Raw genomic sequence first — 15,446 nt, forward strand, 5'->3', positions numbered from 1 at the left:
GCCTTGATATAATTCCCATTGGGGAAAAAATGGTGTTAAACTGGAATCAATAATTCAAGGGGAAATGGCTGTGAGATGAGATCAGAAAAAGTTAGGTAATGATCATTCAGCTGCGAGGAAAATTCTTGCCAAAGACAATTGAGACATCTCCTTGAAGCTGCCTCTCAGGAGGCACCACTGTATTAAACTTGAGAAGAAAATTATAAACTAGTTCACAGTGCTGGTGACAGCAAGAAATGGATTATGCTTGACTGGGCATTAGCAAACCCACTTTAGTTCGATCTATGAGTTGAAGCACTGATAAGAATATTATCTCATCCAAAAAGACATTGTAAACAATTGGACAAGGAAGATAACGTCACAAAGCTGTGATCACATGCTATTGAGATCTTTACCCAAACATTTCATGCCAAGAGAGGACAATTTATGGAGTGATTTCCTCTATAGCCTGTACCTCCCGGCAAGCAGAGACCAAACTGAATGATGTACTGCAGTGGTGCCATAATTACTATCTTGGTTTATTGACAAAATGGTCATTTTTATAATAATACCTAGCACTTTTTCTTACTGCCCCCACGGTGTCATCTGTGCCATGTGTACTGTGTGATGTTTTGGATCTTTCACTTGGTTTGTTATTTTATTCTCCTGCTAGAGAAAAGAATAAAATAACTGTTTGTAAGAAAAATCATCCAGCTGTCATATCACAAGATATCATTAAACCCAATGTGTCACATATCAACGTGTCACATTGTCTCTCAATCACTGAGTCATAGCTAGAGAGGAAAACCATTTTAGCAAACACAGAACAGAAACGTGTTTAAGAAGCCAAATATGACTCATGAAAGCTAATGGGATCTCAGTTCCTTTTAACACTCCACCCCAAACTGCTAAAAACTCTCCAGCTGAGAAGCCCCAAGAACGAGTTCAAATCATTGTTCCTGAAAAATGTTACCATCGGCAGTCAGCTGAGATTTTGCTAGTGGGAAGCTAAACACCTCTGAAATCTCTAGGTAAGGTCCTGACACTAAAAATCCACATGCAGCCACTTACTTACCTTGAGTCCCACCACTGAATCAAAGATTCATCTCTTCCAGCATAAATGGAGATAGGGGCCTCATTAGTTACAGCAAATAGTATGAAATGGAACTACTGAGAGTAATTGCAAATGTACCAGGCATGCTATGCTTTCACAGAACTTGTTCTCTTGGCTGTTTTTTATTAAACAAGTAACCATTTACACAGTGTGGGCCAAATGTTGATCTAATTAAGGGCTGACTCCTGTTCCTATTCAAGTCAATGGTAACGCTTTCTTGATTTGAATGGCGCAGGATCAAGGCCTAAGAGTCTGATCAAAAGGCCATTGACGATTCCTATTGACTTCAATGAGTTTTGGATCAGGCCCTAACATCAGTGCAAATCTGGAGAGATCCAATGGAGTTACTCCAGTTTTACGCCATGGCAACTGAAAGCATAATTTAGCCCCATTTCAATAATCCAGTAAAACAAGAATATACTACTTATGGGCAAACCTCAGCTGAGTGGCTAAAACCCTCAAAGTCTATGGGCTTGAGATGCATCCCCACGGACAGTGGATAAATCCTGCAACAAATAAACAACCAATGAGCCTGGTCAGCCCAGATCAACTCTTTACTGTTTGCCAGAGGAGTAAACTGGTGGTCTGAACATCGGGTTACAAAGACTGAGATTCCCTCTAACCACATACTGAAATACTGGCAGGGTCAGTTCCTCCCTGCGTCTTCAAATATGTATTGTGTACCATGGAATTTACTGCACGAGAACCTTCCCTAAAGCATATTACAATGGTGTTATCTCTGCCTAGGTATTAGAGGCCCTTTGGTACTTTTGTAAGGCTAGGGACTCTGTCCCAATGTCCTTTGCCAGAAATCTCACCAACTACACATGCAGTGAAGTTGACTGCCATGCTCCAAAACCGAAAGAGTGCATTTGCATAGTCTAGCCTCAATTATCCAATAATATTAATGTCCTATTAAAACACTTCCCCCCACATATCTCAAAGTGCTTTACAAAGAAAGGCAAATATCTTTAGCCTCATTCCACAGATGGAGAAACTGAGGCACGGTGGGATAAAGTTACTTGCCCAAGGTCACAAAACAGGTTTGCGTTACAACCAAGCTAAAGGAGAACCAATGCTACCTGACTCTCAGTCTAATCCCTCCTCCACTTCAGCACACTGCCTATGGTCCAAAAGCAGGATTGTTCCCCCTGGCTTCTGTGAATTATATATAATGTTCCTTCTATGATCCAGACGCTGGTTATCTGAAATTATTGAGTATTCCCCCGACATATAAATAGCGTAGAGCTTGTAAAGCAGATTGGGATCCTTGATCCGCAAGTATTAAATATAATACTAATTTCCCTGATGTTTTGCTGACTGCCTCCCTAACTGTATTATATTGTACAGTACTTCCTATTCCCCCCTTATGTAGTATTAATCTCATAGAACATTCCTAAAATAAAAAAGTAAGCATTCATACAGAAGAAACCAAGCATAATAAAGAGTAAAACAATCCCTAATGCTTTAGTTTACTAAAGTTGGGGAAGGCTTTTAACCTGCTCAAACCAGAGTTCAGAGTTCTCTTTCAGTAACTGATGATCATGTTCCCTAGCAGCACCTAAAGTAGAGCAAATCAAAGAGATGGATGCTGTACACTGTTATGGGTGTTTGTAGTTTTCTCAACTGTAGCAAAGGAAACAAAATCTTGGAAACAGATCTTTGTAGGTCAGGAAAGGAGGAGGTGGTTTTGCTTTGGACTGACTCTACTTGTATTTTCAAAAATCTGCATCTAGGCCTGTATGCTTCTATCCCATAGTTGACTATAAAGTTATTCTTCCCTGATATTATCACTGCTCATAGTGGTACTTTTCTGATTACAGTTCGACCATCTGATAATGCAGTAGTCTTTCTCACAGCAAAATGTCAATTTGGACTATATGGTCCTCTCTGACCTACACTCCAGGGCTCTCTCTGTTCGGTATTTATGGAGCACCAATCACTGTACTTATGTGGATGCAGATTACTTTTGCATATTCTGCATTTGAGCTGACATCCACGACCCTGCTACAGTCAATGCCACAGCCAACTCTTAAAGCACCATAATGAACCATGCACCTTTGTTTGCTCTGCTTTAGGGGCTAGTGAATGGACCCTTAGGTGATCTGGTTTCCGATGGAAAAGGGAAAACAATATTCAGGCTCATGACTGGTAAAAAGCAAACAACTTCTCAGTTCATCTTCAAGTCAAATGAAATCTGGGAGATATTTGGCATTAATATGTTCTCTGTAGTGTGTGATAGCCAAATATTTTCTTCTTGTTATTTAATTGCTAGATAGTGCCATAGTCTAATGAGCATGGGGCTTCATGGGCAACTAAAAAAAGGAAAGGACACAATCTACAGCCACGTACCATGATGATAATGGTGATAATTTGTTGCTGACTACTTCTTGCTCCTGCCTTGACTCGTTTGGTGCAGCTTCTGTTCACCATCATGCAGGTTTTGACCAACACTGCGTTTAACATGTGCAGTCAGGGTGATGGTGTGATGAAGCTGTGAAAGGATCTCCTGCATACTCTTATGTTGCCCAGTGAAAAACTAGATAGCTAGACAGATCGATAGATCAAAACACAGCAGAAGTACAAGAGAACAAGGAGAGGGTGTGAGATGGAAAGTAAAATGATAAGCAAATGAAGGGATGCAGACAGGAGGAAGGATCACACAGGAGGATGTATGATTTTGTAAATGTATGTGTATTAATAAAGCTAACCTAGACATGACACAGAGGTTTCTGGATGCAGTGAAGCCTCCAATATTAACTCTTTCTGTAGCTAAAGGGGTACAATGCAAAATGTCCTCTTTAGCAATTGTACCAGTTACCTATTTCTATGTAATCCCTGTTGTTTATACCAAACTATATTCTCTGTGATAACAGAGTATGCATATGAATGATCCACAGCTAGGCCTCAATTTTCTCCTCTCCCCTTTTTCTGAGGACTGGAAGCGTAGTGAAGTTTAAGAGAGCTAATGTTTCCTGGGTGTCTGGCTGGTGAGTTTGCCCACATGCTCAGGGTTTAGCTGATCGCCATATTTGGGGTAGGGAAGGAATTTCCCCGCAGGGCAGATTGGCAGAGGCCCTGGGGGTTTTTCACCTTCCTCTGCAGCGTGGGGCACGGGTCACTTGCTGGAGGATTCTCTGCACCTTGAAGTCTTTAAACCACGATTTGAGGACTTCAATAGCTCAGACATAAGTTAGGAGTTTGTTACAGGAGTTGGTGGGTGAGATTCCATGACCTGAGTTGTGCAGGAGGTCAGACTAGATGATCATAATGGTCCCTTCTGACCTTAAAGTCTATGATTCAAAAGCTATCACAAAGAGGTGAGTCTTGCATTTAGCACATTTAGTCTTGTGGAACAGAAACTGATGAAGGCTGGAAAGTGAGGTCTCAAACAATCTAATGGGACATCGAGGGGAACTCTGTGCAGAGTTTCTGCAGTGGAACATGCAACAGAGATCTCTATGCGGATCCGTAAGTCTTACACACATAGGCTCCTGGTAGTTAGAATCGCCATTTGCACTTTGCAATAAGCTGAAATAACATGGAGCTATCATTCTACTCCACTATATAAAGAGAGAGGTCTGCTATGGTGCAGATCCAGCCTCTGCAGAAGGCCACTTGCCAATAGAACTAGGCTGGAGGCAGTCTGAACAGAGGGTGTGGAGCCTAGGGAGACCATATTTTCCCAAAGGAAAATGGAACACTACGCAGGGCTGGCCCGAAGCCCCCCCCCCCCCCCCCCCCCCCCCCACACACACACACACACACAGGGCCGGCCTGAAGTCCCCGGCCACCCACCTGCATGGGACTGGCCCAGCCCAACCTGCTCTCCCAACCCTCCCTCCCTTCCATTCAGGGCCTGTGTTGCCGTTCTCCCACCTCTACCCACACATTCCTCCGTGCCCCGCTAGGGGTCACATCCCACTTTTTTTGGCAAAACCGGGCATTTGTTTCATTTGCTCATGATCAGTTGGCAAGAGCAAATGGGACAAATGCCCGGTTTTGCCAAAAAAGTCAGGATGGCTGGGACAGGGCTTAAAAAAGGGACTGTCCCAGCCACAATGGGACTTATGGTCACCCTAGGAGCCCTACTCCATGTGAGTTCCCTACATAACAGTGCATGGGACATGGGCAGGCCAGAGGACAGAGTGAGGGTTTGCTGCTATATAGATCCTTCCACCCTCTCCCTGCCGGTGTGTTATGTAAGTATCCTCACAGACTATTCAGCCACTGGGTTATAGTAGCTCTATAATGTCTCCACACCCCCTCTGTGTCAGGGGAGGGAGGATTCTTCTACCTTGGTCCCCTGGAGATCTGCTCAGTGCCCAGGCTAGCTGCTGGTCTGAGGATTTACCCTCATCTGACTTTTCACTGGGCACACCAGTAAATATTTTTACCTACCCTTAAGGCAGCTCCTTAATTTGCTTCCTGCCCTGCACGGTTTCTTGCTCCGTCTTGTATTTCTCTCATTCTTCAGTGGGGTTTTATGGCAGCCGTGTTTATCGTATCCCTGGCGGTCAGTGGAAGTTTAATAAAGCGGGTTGGGTGGCTGGTGTAATTATTTTTCCCCATCTGTCTCTGGAGAAGAGCGTTTTAAATAACTAACTGACTGGAGCAGAGAGGTTGAGGGAGTAAGGTTTCCCTCTCCCCTTCCTCTCCCCCCCCCCCCACCAGCTTGATTTCCTGCTGGGGAGACAAGTGCCTTAAACGATTATTTATTTTTTTAAGATGTCTCTTTCCAGCATTTGCTCTCCTGCTGGGGAGATGAGTGCCTATAAAATATTTCCAAAGGTGCCCCCTTCAAAGGGCTAGTGGGTTTCCCCACCACACACACTCCATGTATGCTGCTGCTGTAAAGTTGGTGGATATTTATTTTTCAGTGTAAGAGACTGGGTAGTGGAGTTGCAAAGAAGTTTTCTTTTCTTCCCACCTTCCGATTTCTTTAAAGGAGTTTACTTTACACCTTGGTCCTCCAAGCTGATCTGTGCAGGCAAAACCTTGAGCCAACACTGCACCAAACGCCTTTAATGGGGCTCTGCTTCAGCTCAGGTTTCTGCCATCCAGATGACTAGCAGAAGCAAAGCCTTAATTTTTAAAAATAGCAATAGTGCATGTTGTTGGAGCAGGGCCTCAATCATTTAAGCATTGGGTTTAAAAAACTTAAAAACTTACTGGATCCACAAGTTTGATTCCTAGTTGGTCAAAGATTTTGGTCCTTTCAATTCAGGTCATGTGAACGGTATACATTCTACTATATGAGGATCTTCTGGTGGAGACATCAGACAAAATAGAATCATAGAATATCAGGTTTGGAAGGGACCTCAGGAGGTCATCTCATCCAACCCCCTGCTCAAAGCAGGACCAATCCCCAACTAAATCATCCCAGCCAGGGCTTTGTCAAGCCTGACCTTAAAACCCTCTAATGAAAGAGATTCCACCATCTCCCTAGGTAACCCATTCCAGTGCTTCACTACCCTCCCAGTGAAAAAGTTTTTTCCTAATATCCAAAAAAAGTTTTTCCTAATATCCAAATAGGTCCTCTCTGGTCTGCACGGACATTAAGGATTCCCATAGCACTTAATTTGTTTTAAGAGCAGGCATTATTTACTCCAGTTCCCTTTGTCAACATTTCCCCCCCTGCTGACCTATGTGCTAGTTATACACCTGCCTTTCCCACAAAGACTTAAGTGCTTCAATGATGCTCTGTATACACACTCCATATCCTTAAGTGAGTTGATTTTCCTGCTTTGTGAAGTGCTTCTGGATTAATCAAGCAGCATACATAATGAACCCTCCAGAAAGGGCGCGGGGCACATTATAAGACTGTGGCCCAGAAAACCCTGCGCTCCGCATCTCCAGAGTACTGGAGGTGTCACAGCATCTTGGTGCTTGATGCCATCCCAATGCAATCATCATGACATGACCACGCCTATCACCACAGGTGGTGTACCTCATCCAGTGCACTAGTTGCCCCAACAACAAGTATGTGGGTGAAACCAGACAATTGTTACACGCTCCAAGGAACTCACAAAGAAAAGTTACACCATTCACAAATACCCTATCACCTGCCGGCAAACACTTTTCAGGATCACTCCACATCTGACCTCTCAGTCCTTGTCCTCAAAGGAAACCTGCCTGGGAGCTTAAATGCATAACTGTGCAGAGGTGTTAATGGGCCTCTTCACCTTGAACGATCTCTGAGAATGTGTGTTAACTACTCTTACACTAAACAATCTGTTCCACCTGCTATTTAGCTGCCACACTTGGAATACCTTCCCCAGACCCCCAAGAAGAGCTCTGCCTAGCTCAGAAGCTTCTCTCTCTCCCACAGAATTTGGTCCAATAAAAGATATTCCTTCACCTACCTGGTCACGCTGATATGCTGGGACCAAGGTGGCTGCAGCAACAGGGCAAACATCCATCCTGTGTCAGCCCCAAAGCTGTTGGGGGTGGAGGGCACAGAGGAATCCACCTTGGGATTCATCCACTGCGAAGTCTTATGGGTCTGAGGTGCATGGCTTGGGTTGGGCAACCTGCTGAGACAACAGGATTTGGAGTTTACAGAAGAGGATGGGTTGTTATTAGAGGAAAACGAGCAACATACACACAGAGTTACCCCATTTCCCAGGGAACACACACACACACACACACACACACACACACACACAGAGTGTTACCGCATTTCCCAAGGAACACACACACACAGTGTTACCCCGTTTCCCAGGGAACACACACACAGAGTGTTACCCCGTTTCCCAGGGAACACACACACACACACAGAGTGTTACCCCGTTTCCCAGGGAACACACACACACACACACAGTGTTACCCCGTTTCCCAGGGAACACACACACAGAGTGTTACCCCGTTTCCCAGGGAACACACACACAGAGTGTTACCCCGTTTCCCAGGGAACACACACACAGAGTGTTACCCCGTTTCCCAGGGAACACACACACACACACACAGAGTGTTACCCCGTTTCCCGGGCCTGGGAACAACCCTTCATGCTGCAGGCATCACAAGACAGCGTCACCCCCGGGGGTTGTTTGTCTCACGGCTGCCTGCAGTTCCTCTCAGCGGCAGCAGAGGTCGCCCGAGCGACCCTCCGGGGACGCGCGAGGCCTCTCTCCACGCGCGTCTCCAACTCCCCCGGGTGGAGGGGCGCGAGCCAGCCCTGCTGCGGGGGGAGCACAGCGCGCCCCCGGCCTGGCTCTGCAGAGGAGCGCGTGACTGGGGAAGATTGTGTCACAGGTAGGGGGGCCGAGAGGGGCCAGGCTGCTGAGGGGGCAATGGGGGGACTAGGGGGGGCTAGGCTGCAGAGGGGGTAATGGGGGGCAAGGGGAGGCCAGGCTGCTGAGGGTGTAATGGGAGAGTTAGGCTGCTGAGGGGGTAATGGGGGGCAAAGGGGGGGCCAGGCTGCTGAGGGTGTAATGGGGGGGCGAGGGGGCTAGGCCGCTGAGGGTTGGGATGACTGGATGAGGGGAGTTGGGGTGACTGGCTGAGCAATGCCCGCACCCCTGGATGAACCATACCTGGGACCATGGTGCGGTCTCCACCTGCCGCTTCATGGGATAAGTCCAATACCAGAACAGAAGGAGACCGAGCCTTTGCTTACATGCCCACACCATTGTTTTACAAATATTTTTATACCCTTCTGCTCTCACAGTTCAAGTAGGTGGCAACACACAAACAGAGCGGGCAGGGATGAGGAAAGGAAATGGAGGAGAAAGCATCAAGTTGGGGAGCTGGTGAGGAACATATAAGAGAGGGGGGAACACGCTGTCTGAAGGCTGAAAGGGCAGGGAAAGCAGGAGCAGTTGACCTTAGGTAGGGGCTGCAGTGACGCTTTACAGGGCCTGTGTGTGTGTATGTGTCTGTCTGTCTGTCTGTTAGTGAGTTGCAAGCAGGGCAGGATTTAGAGAGTTGCTGAGAATTGGTTATTTTAAACCAAAATTAGGGACAAAGAGAGCTGTTGTTGACTTCAGTTTGAGAATTTGAACAGCCACAAGTGAGCAAAGGACGCACTTGGTATTTTCATTTCAGTCCACTGAATGTATCCGATGAAGTGAGCCGTAGCTCACGAAAGCTTATGCTCAAATAAATTTGTTAGTCTCTAAGGTGCCACAAGTCCTCCTTTTCTTTTTGCAGATACAGACTAACACGGCTGCTACTCTGAAACCTTTCATTTCATTGGTAATTCTAGGAGCAGAATAATTTAATTCAAACAAACAAACATCATTTGGATTTGAGTGTCCCAGGGAGCAGAGAAAGTGTGTGAGTGTATGTTCTAGAGTCTATTGGCTATAATCAACCTAAACCAGTCATGGGTTTTCTTTTATCTAACGCACAGCCATCTTTACTGTGGCAAGACCAACGAATGCCCAGCTTTTGCCAATCTGCGCCTTTAAAAATAAATAAACGTAAAGATGTTATGAACGGAACTGGCTTCATATCAGCACAGAATTCATGGCACTAGTTAATTTACACTCCCAAGGGTATTCTTTGCCAAAAAATTAAAAATTCCGTGCACAATATTTTAAAATTCTGCAAGTTTTATTTGCCAATAAATAAATGCAGAGGCTCCAGCATGACAGTAGGGAGCACAGGCCACTGGCTGCATGAAGGTGGCAGATCACCCTGAACCCATCCCCTCACCCACAGGACATGGCCTCAGTGGTGATGCTGCACCCTACACAGCTCAAGGCCTGGGCCTGCCCCTCTGTCCCAGGCGCACCAGGTGTGGGGCAGGCAGGCTCAACCAGGCAGGATCCAAGTGTGGAGGGGTTCAGTGGGGTGGGGGTGGGGGTGGGGGGGAATCCAGGTGTGGGGTGAGAGGATTGTGTGGGACAATCTGGGTGCAGGCAGCTCAGTGGGGGGTCTAGGTGTTGGGGTCTGGGTGCACACAGGCTTGTTGGGGGGGGGGGTTCCAGGTGCAAGGGCTTCCAGGTGAAAGCAGTTGGGGCTCAGTGGAGGAGTCTGGGTGTGGGGGGTCTCAGCAGGGGGGTCTGGATTCTGGGGTAGTGTGGCTTGGTGGGATGGGAGTCTGGGTGCAGCCAGTTGGGGGTCAGTGGCATGGGGGGCTGGATGTGGGGGCTCAGGTTGGCGCAGGGGCTGGGACTCATCAGGGTAGGCGTTTGAGTGCAGGGATCTCAGTGTGGGGTGGTTTGGGTGCAGGGGTGGGGGTCCAGAGGCAGGGGGCTCCAGATGCAGGGGTTGAGGTTCATTGGGGTGGTGTTTGGGTATGGAGGTTAGGGGGGTTCTGGGTATACAGGGTGAGTTTGCTGGGGGTGTCTGGGCATGGGAGATCCAGATGCATGGGGGTTGGGTGGATGGGGGAGCAGCTCCCTCTACAGTGACCCCCTCCCCCCGCAGCTGAGGAGCGATGGGGGCAGGAAGCAGGGGAGGGTGCTGAGCTTCCTGCAGTTGCAGGAGGTTTCTGGGGCTGAATCTGACACAGCCCCAGCCACTCTTTGCAGGGGAAAAGGAAATCCCATCCTCTCCTAAATCCAGCCCAGCTGGGACTAGCAGGTGATCCCGACTCAGGGTAGGAGCCACTGGCTGGGGTGTCCCCAGCCCTGTGTTGATGTATCTCTCCGCTGGCTGCTCCAGGTGCCTGAACTGATGTACCTGCACAGCTAGGGAGTGGTGTGTGACTGCTCTTGCAGCTTCCCTGTCAGAAAGTCATTTTTCTGCAGGGAAGCAAATAAATCTGTGGGGGACATGAATTCTGCACATGCGCAGTGGTGCAGAATTCCCCCAGGAGTAAATTTAGTTCACGTGAAACATTTCCTCCTACACATTGCATTTCTCACAAAATATGGCTGATGAATTTTGTTTAGTTTGCCAGCTGTGCTGAAACTATGCCAGGGCTGAGCTTGAGAAAGTTGCCCTGGTACCTCTGAACACTGGTGGTCAAACTAAATGAAAATTAGACCCTTCCTAGCAGCTAAAGTCCAGTGTTGATTACCCTGTTGCTAAGGTGTGATGCTGTTGGTTAATGACACCAGCTCAGTGAATGATATTAAAGAAACCTGTATGCTATTGTTCGTAAATGTAGGCATGCACATGCCTAATGTCTAACCTGTTCTTGTGGATCACCAGTTTGGAAGAATCTTTCTCTCCTGAGCAAATTAGGTGCTGGGGGTTGTGTCCAGCTTGCAAAAAGGGAGTAGACAGAAACAGCAGGGAGAATTACTGCAAACCCAATGTCCTGTGTGTGTGTGCTTTGATCCAGAATAGTTGTGTTGCCACTTTCACCTTGCAGGAGGAGAGATGAGGTTTGGGGTTTTTTTCCTCTGAAAATCAGGACAGTGTCATAAAAGATGCTATGTATCATTTTTAAGGCATATAAAAATTCAGGATCCAACATCCTTCACCAAAAGCTCATGTGTAAATTAAAGTTGTCATGGGATAAGAGGGAAGAGCCTTTCATGGACTGAGAATTGGTTAAAAGACAGGGAACAAAGGGTAAGAATAAATGGTAAATTTTCAGAATGGAGAGGGGTAACTAGTGGTGTTCCCTAAGGGTCAGTCCTAGGACCAGTCCTATTCAATTTATTCATAAATGATCTGGAGAAAGGGGTAAACAGTGAGGTGGCAAAGTTTGCAGATGATACTAAACTGCTCAAGATAGTTAAGACCAAAGCAGACTGTGAAGAACTTCAAAAAGATCTCACAAAAGTAGGTGATTGGGCAACAAAATGGCAAATGAAATTTAATGTGGATAAATGTAAAGTAATGCACATTGGGAAAAAATAACCCCAACTATACATACAATATGATGGGGGCTAATTTAGCTACAACAAATCAGGAGAAAGATCTTGGAGTCATTGTGGATAGTTCTCTGAAGACATCCACATAGTGTGCAGCAGCAGTCAAAAAGCAAATGGGATGTGAGGAATCATTTAAAAAGGGATAGAGAATAAAACTGGGAATATCTTATTGCCCTTATATAAATCCATGGTACGCCCACATCTTGAATACTGCATACAGATGTGGTCCCCTCATCTCAAAAAAGATATACTGACATTAGAAAAGGTTCAGAAAAGGGAAACTAAAATGATTAGGGGTTTGGAACGGGTCCCATATGAGGAGAGATTAAAGAGACTAGGACTTTTCAGCTTGGAAAAGAGGGGACTAAGGGTGGCTATGATAGAGGCATATAAAATCATGAGTGATGTGGAGAAAGTGAATAAGGAAAAGTTATTTACTTGTTCCCATAATATAAGAACTAGGGCCACCAAACGAAATTAACGGGCATCAGGTTTAAAACAAATAAAAGGAAGTTCTTCTTCACACAGCGCACAATCAACCTGTGGAACTCCTTGCCTGAGGAGGTTGTGAAGGCTAGGACTATAACAGGGTTTAAAAGACAACTGGATAAATTCATGGAGGTTAAGTCCATTAATGGCTATTAGCCAGGATGGGTAAGGAATGGTGTCCCTAGCCTCTGTTTGTCAGAGGGTGGAGTTGGATGGCAGGAGAGAGGTTCACTCCCTCTGGGGCACCTGGCATTGGCCACTGTCAGTAGACAGGATACTGGGCTAGATGGACCTTTGGTCTGACCCAGTATGGCCCTTCTTATGTTCTTACCTTGTTATTGTCTCCATTTTGAATTGGTTAGCTGCTTACGAAGAATTGTGACACCACATTCCGATCACAGCTGTGCTGGGGTGAATCCAGAATATTTCCATTAATGTCAGCACAGTTACCTATGTATCTTGAAATCAGAACCTTGCCCGAAGTTTTAATAACTCAGTTCTTGTTCAGTAAAGCTCCCATTGACTTCAATGATTGTCTTGACTGAGTGAAGACAGACTAAATACATCAAGATTTGGCCCAGAAAAATAAAGATAAATTAGAGACAAAGACAGAGGCATAAATTACCTATTTGTTTATCAAGGTTCTGATCCTGCATCCACTGAAGTTAATAAGAAAGCTTCTACATGACTTCAATCGGACAGGAGCAAACTCCAAAACAATCATTCCTATGGGTGTCAAAGCACTATTTGTGTTAAGAAAGTAATGAACAATAAATAAAAAGGCAATATTCAGATATTTTCCCTGTTCAGTCATTGGCCCTGAGAGTCTACATCTCAGTGCAGAGCATCATACATCAGATCTTAATTGTTCTAAGTATATTAAAATGATGCTAAATGGAATCTGTGCCAGTCAAACCAGTTGCTGGATAGCTGACCTTTGTTTACTGATAAAAGTTTTATCCCTTCAGGAGCAAATAGACTAAAAAGTGAATTATGTTTTAAAAGCTGCATTTTTGTTTTAAAATCAGCATTCTGTTTGGGTAAGACATGCAAAAGGCCTTCCTGCAAACTCTAAGGAAACTTCACCAATAGTTTTGGGTACAGGGGATGAAACCTCCCCAGACAGGCAATAGGGCAGGTATTATAAAGAAGAGGATGCCAGCACAATCATCTCTGCCCAACCCCATTACATGTTGTTTGATTACCCTGATGCCTCAGGGAACAAGCCAATCTCTAACTACAAGGGGTTAGGGAGAACTTTTCCTGGGGGGCAGGTTATCCCTAGTGTCTAATGCTAGATTGCTTGCCATTCCTCTGAAGCAGCTAGGACTGGCCACTGCCTTCTCATTAGAGGAAGCCCATAGTGACATGGCTTCAGATCTTTGTTATAGCAGTGTAAATTTGGAGTAACTTCACTCAAGTCAATGAAGCCCAATGAACCTGCTCCCTAAGCTACTCTGAGGGCAGCTATGTGAGCAGTTTGTATCAGCAACCATGTTGTATGGATAACGGATGAATCACTTTAATCTGCCAGACCTGCAGAAACTTTCTTCCTGGGAGGATGTCAGGAACTGGAAAACAACGCCTGGAAGTTCAGATCCCAGGTTGGGTTTCCAGTGTTTCAAGTTTAAAAAAAGAATAATCTTTTAACTTTATAAACTGAGCAAACTTGATCTGGGAACTATTGGGTCCCTTTAATTATTCTCTCCTCACCATGTCATTTTTATACAATCTCTCTTCCAGCCACTGTACTTTAACATCACACTCTGTTTGGTGTGTGTCTGTCTGAGCTGGAGGCTTAGAGGTACAGGACATTTCTGACTCCACAAATTCCATATACAGTCTGCATTTCCCCCTCGTCTCAGGAAGAAGCCATTCTTTTTTGAGTCACATCAATGGATGGCATAGATATCTTCTTCAATGCTTTGCATATTTACTTCCTATAGTGGTTTTGCAGATAATTCAGTGTTTAGGGTGTGGGTGGTGGTGGGGGAGTGGGCTTATCTCTGTTTTGCTTTTCTCCAAGGTTTCTTTTCAAGAAAGGTTAAGGCAACTCTCTCGAGGTTTTTATAAGCTGATGGAACAGGCTTGTCAAATAGTCTTTATGAGAGAAGAAACAGGAAGATGGCTTGTTTTGCAGACAGAGGGTTATTGGGCAATTATGTTTTTTATAGAGCTGTTGTAGGACAAATCACGGGCCTGTTCTTGCCTTTGATGCGACAAGGCAGACGGCCCAATAAAGATCAGAAGAAGGGAGGGCAAAGGGGGTCAGGGATAGAGCCTTCCCTTGGGGTCCCGCTTCTGCCTCTTGGCTCAGAAACCAGACGCCCTGTCCAGATGCACCATTGCCACGCATCATGGAGTTTCAGTGTGAGCTTGCTGTGCTTGGCTATCGGTCTGTGCACTGTGAAAAGTGAGGAGCGCTTCCAAAAGTTAGGGCCATGTACCACTGTTTGGAAGCTTGCGCTGGTAGGCAGTGAGAGCACTGCCCTCTCCCGAATCAGCATTCTGTTTGGGTAAGACATGCAAAAGGCCTTCCTGCAAACTCTAAGGAAACTTCATCCAATAGTTTTGGGTACAGGGGATGAAACCTCCCCAGACAGGCAATAGGGCAGGTATTATAAAGAAGAGGATGCCAGCACAATCATCTCTGCCCAACCCCATTACATGTTGTTTGATTACCCTGATGCCTCAGGGAACAAGCCAATCTCTAACTACAAGGGGTTAGGGAGAACTTTTCCTGGGGGGCAGGTTATCCCTAGTGTCTAATGCTAGATTGCTTGCCATTCCTCTGAAGCAGCTAGGACTGGCCACTGGCACAGACCGCCCACTGGGGATACGTGGAGCACTGGTCTGGTTCAGTATATCAATTCCTATGTTTATAAATAGGGCCCTATTAAATTCATGGCTGTGAAAAATGCATCAGGGACCATGAAATATGGTCTCCCCCGTGAAATCCTGTCTTGTATACTTTTACCCTATACCGGGGTCAGCAACCTGCAGCACTCATGCCAAAGGCAGCAGGCAAGCTAATTTTTACTGGTACTCTGCTGCCAGCCGGGGTCCCGGGCACTGGCCCCTCTCAACCT

The 15,446-nt window shown here is 45.9% G+C and overlaps 1 long non-coding RNA gene across 1 annotated transcript in view; it reads left to right on the forward strand.

Moving 5' to 3' along the window:
• Window positions 1-8,142: 8,142 nt before the first annotated feature.
• Window positions 8,143-15,446, forward strand: part of LOC122463068 — a 64,524-nt gene continuing 57,220 nt past the window's right edge. Inside the window, exon 1 of the long non-coding RNA XR_006286048.1 lies at window positions 8,143-8,347. This is a non-coding gene — a long non-coding RNA (uncharacterized LOC122463068). The remainder of the gene's footprint in view (window positions 8,348-15,446) is intronic.

The sequence above is a fragment of the Chelonia mydas genome, chromosome 15, assembly GCF_015237465.2.
Source record: "Chelonia mydas isolate rCheMyd1 chromosome 15, rCheMyd1.pri.v2, whole genome shotgun sequence".
Taxonomy (NCBI): domain Eukaryota; kingdom Metazoa; phylum Chordata; order Testudines; family Cheloniidae; genus Chelonia; species Chelonia mydas.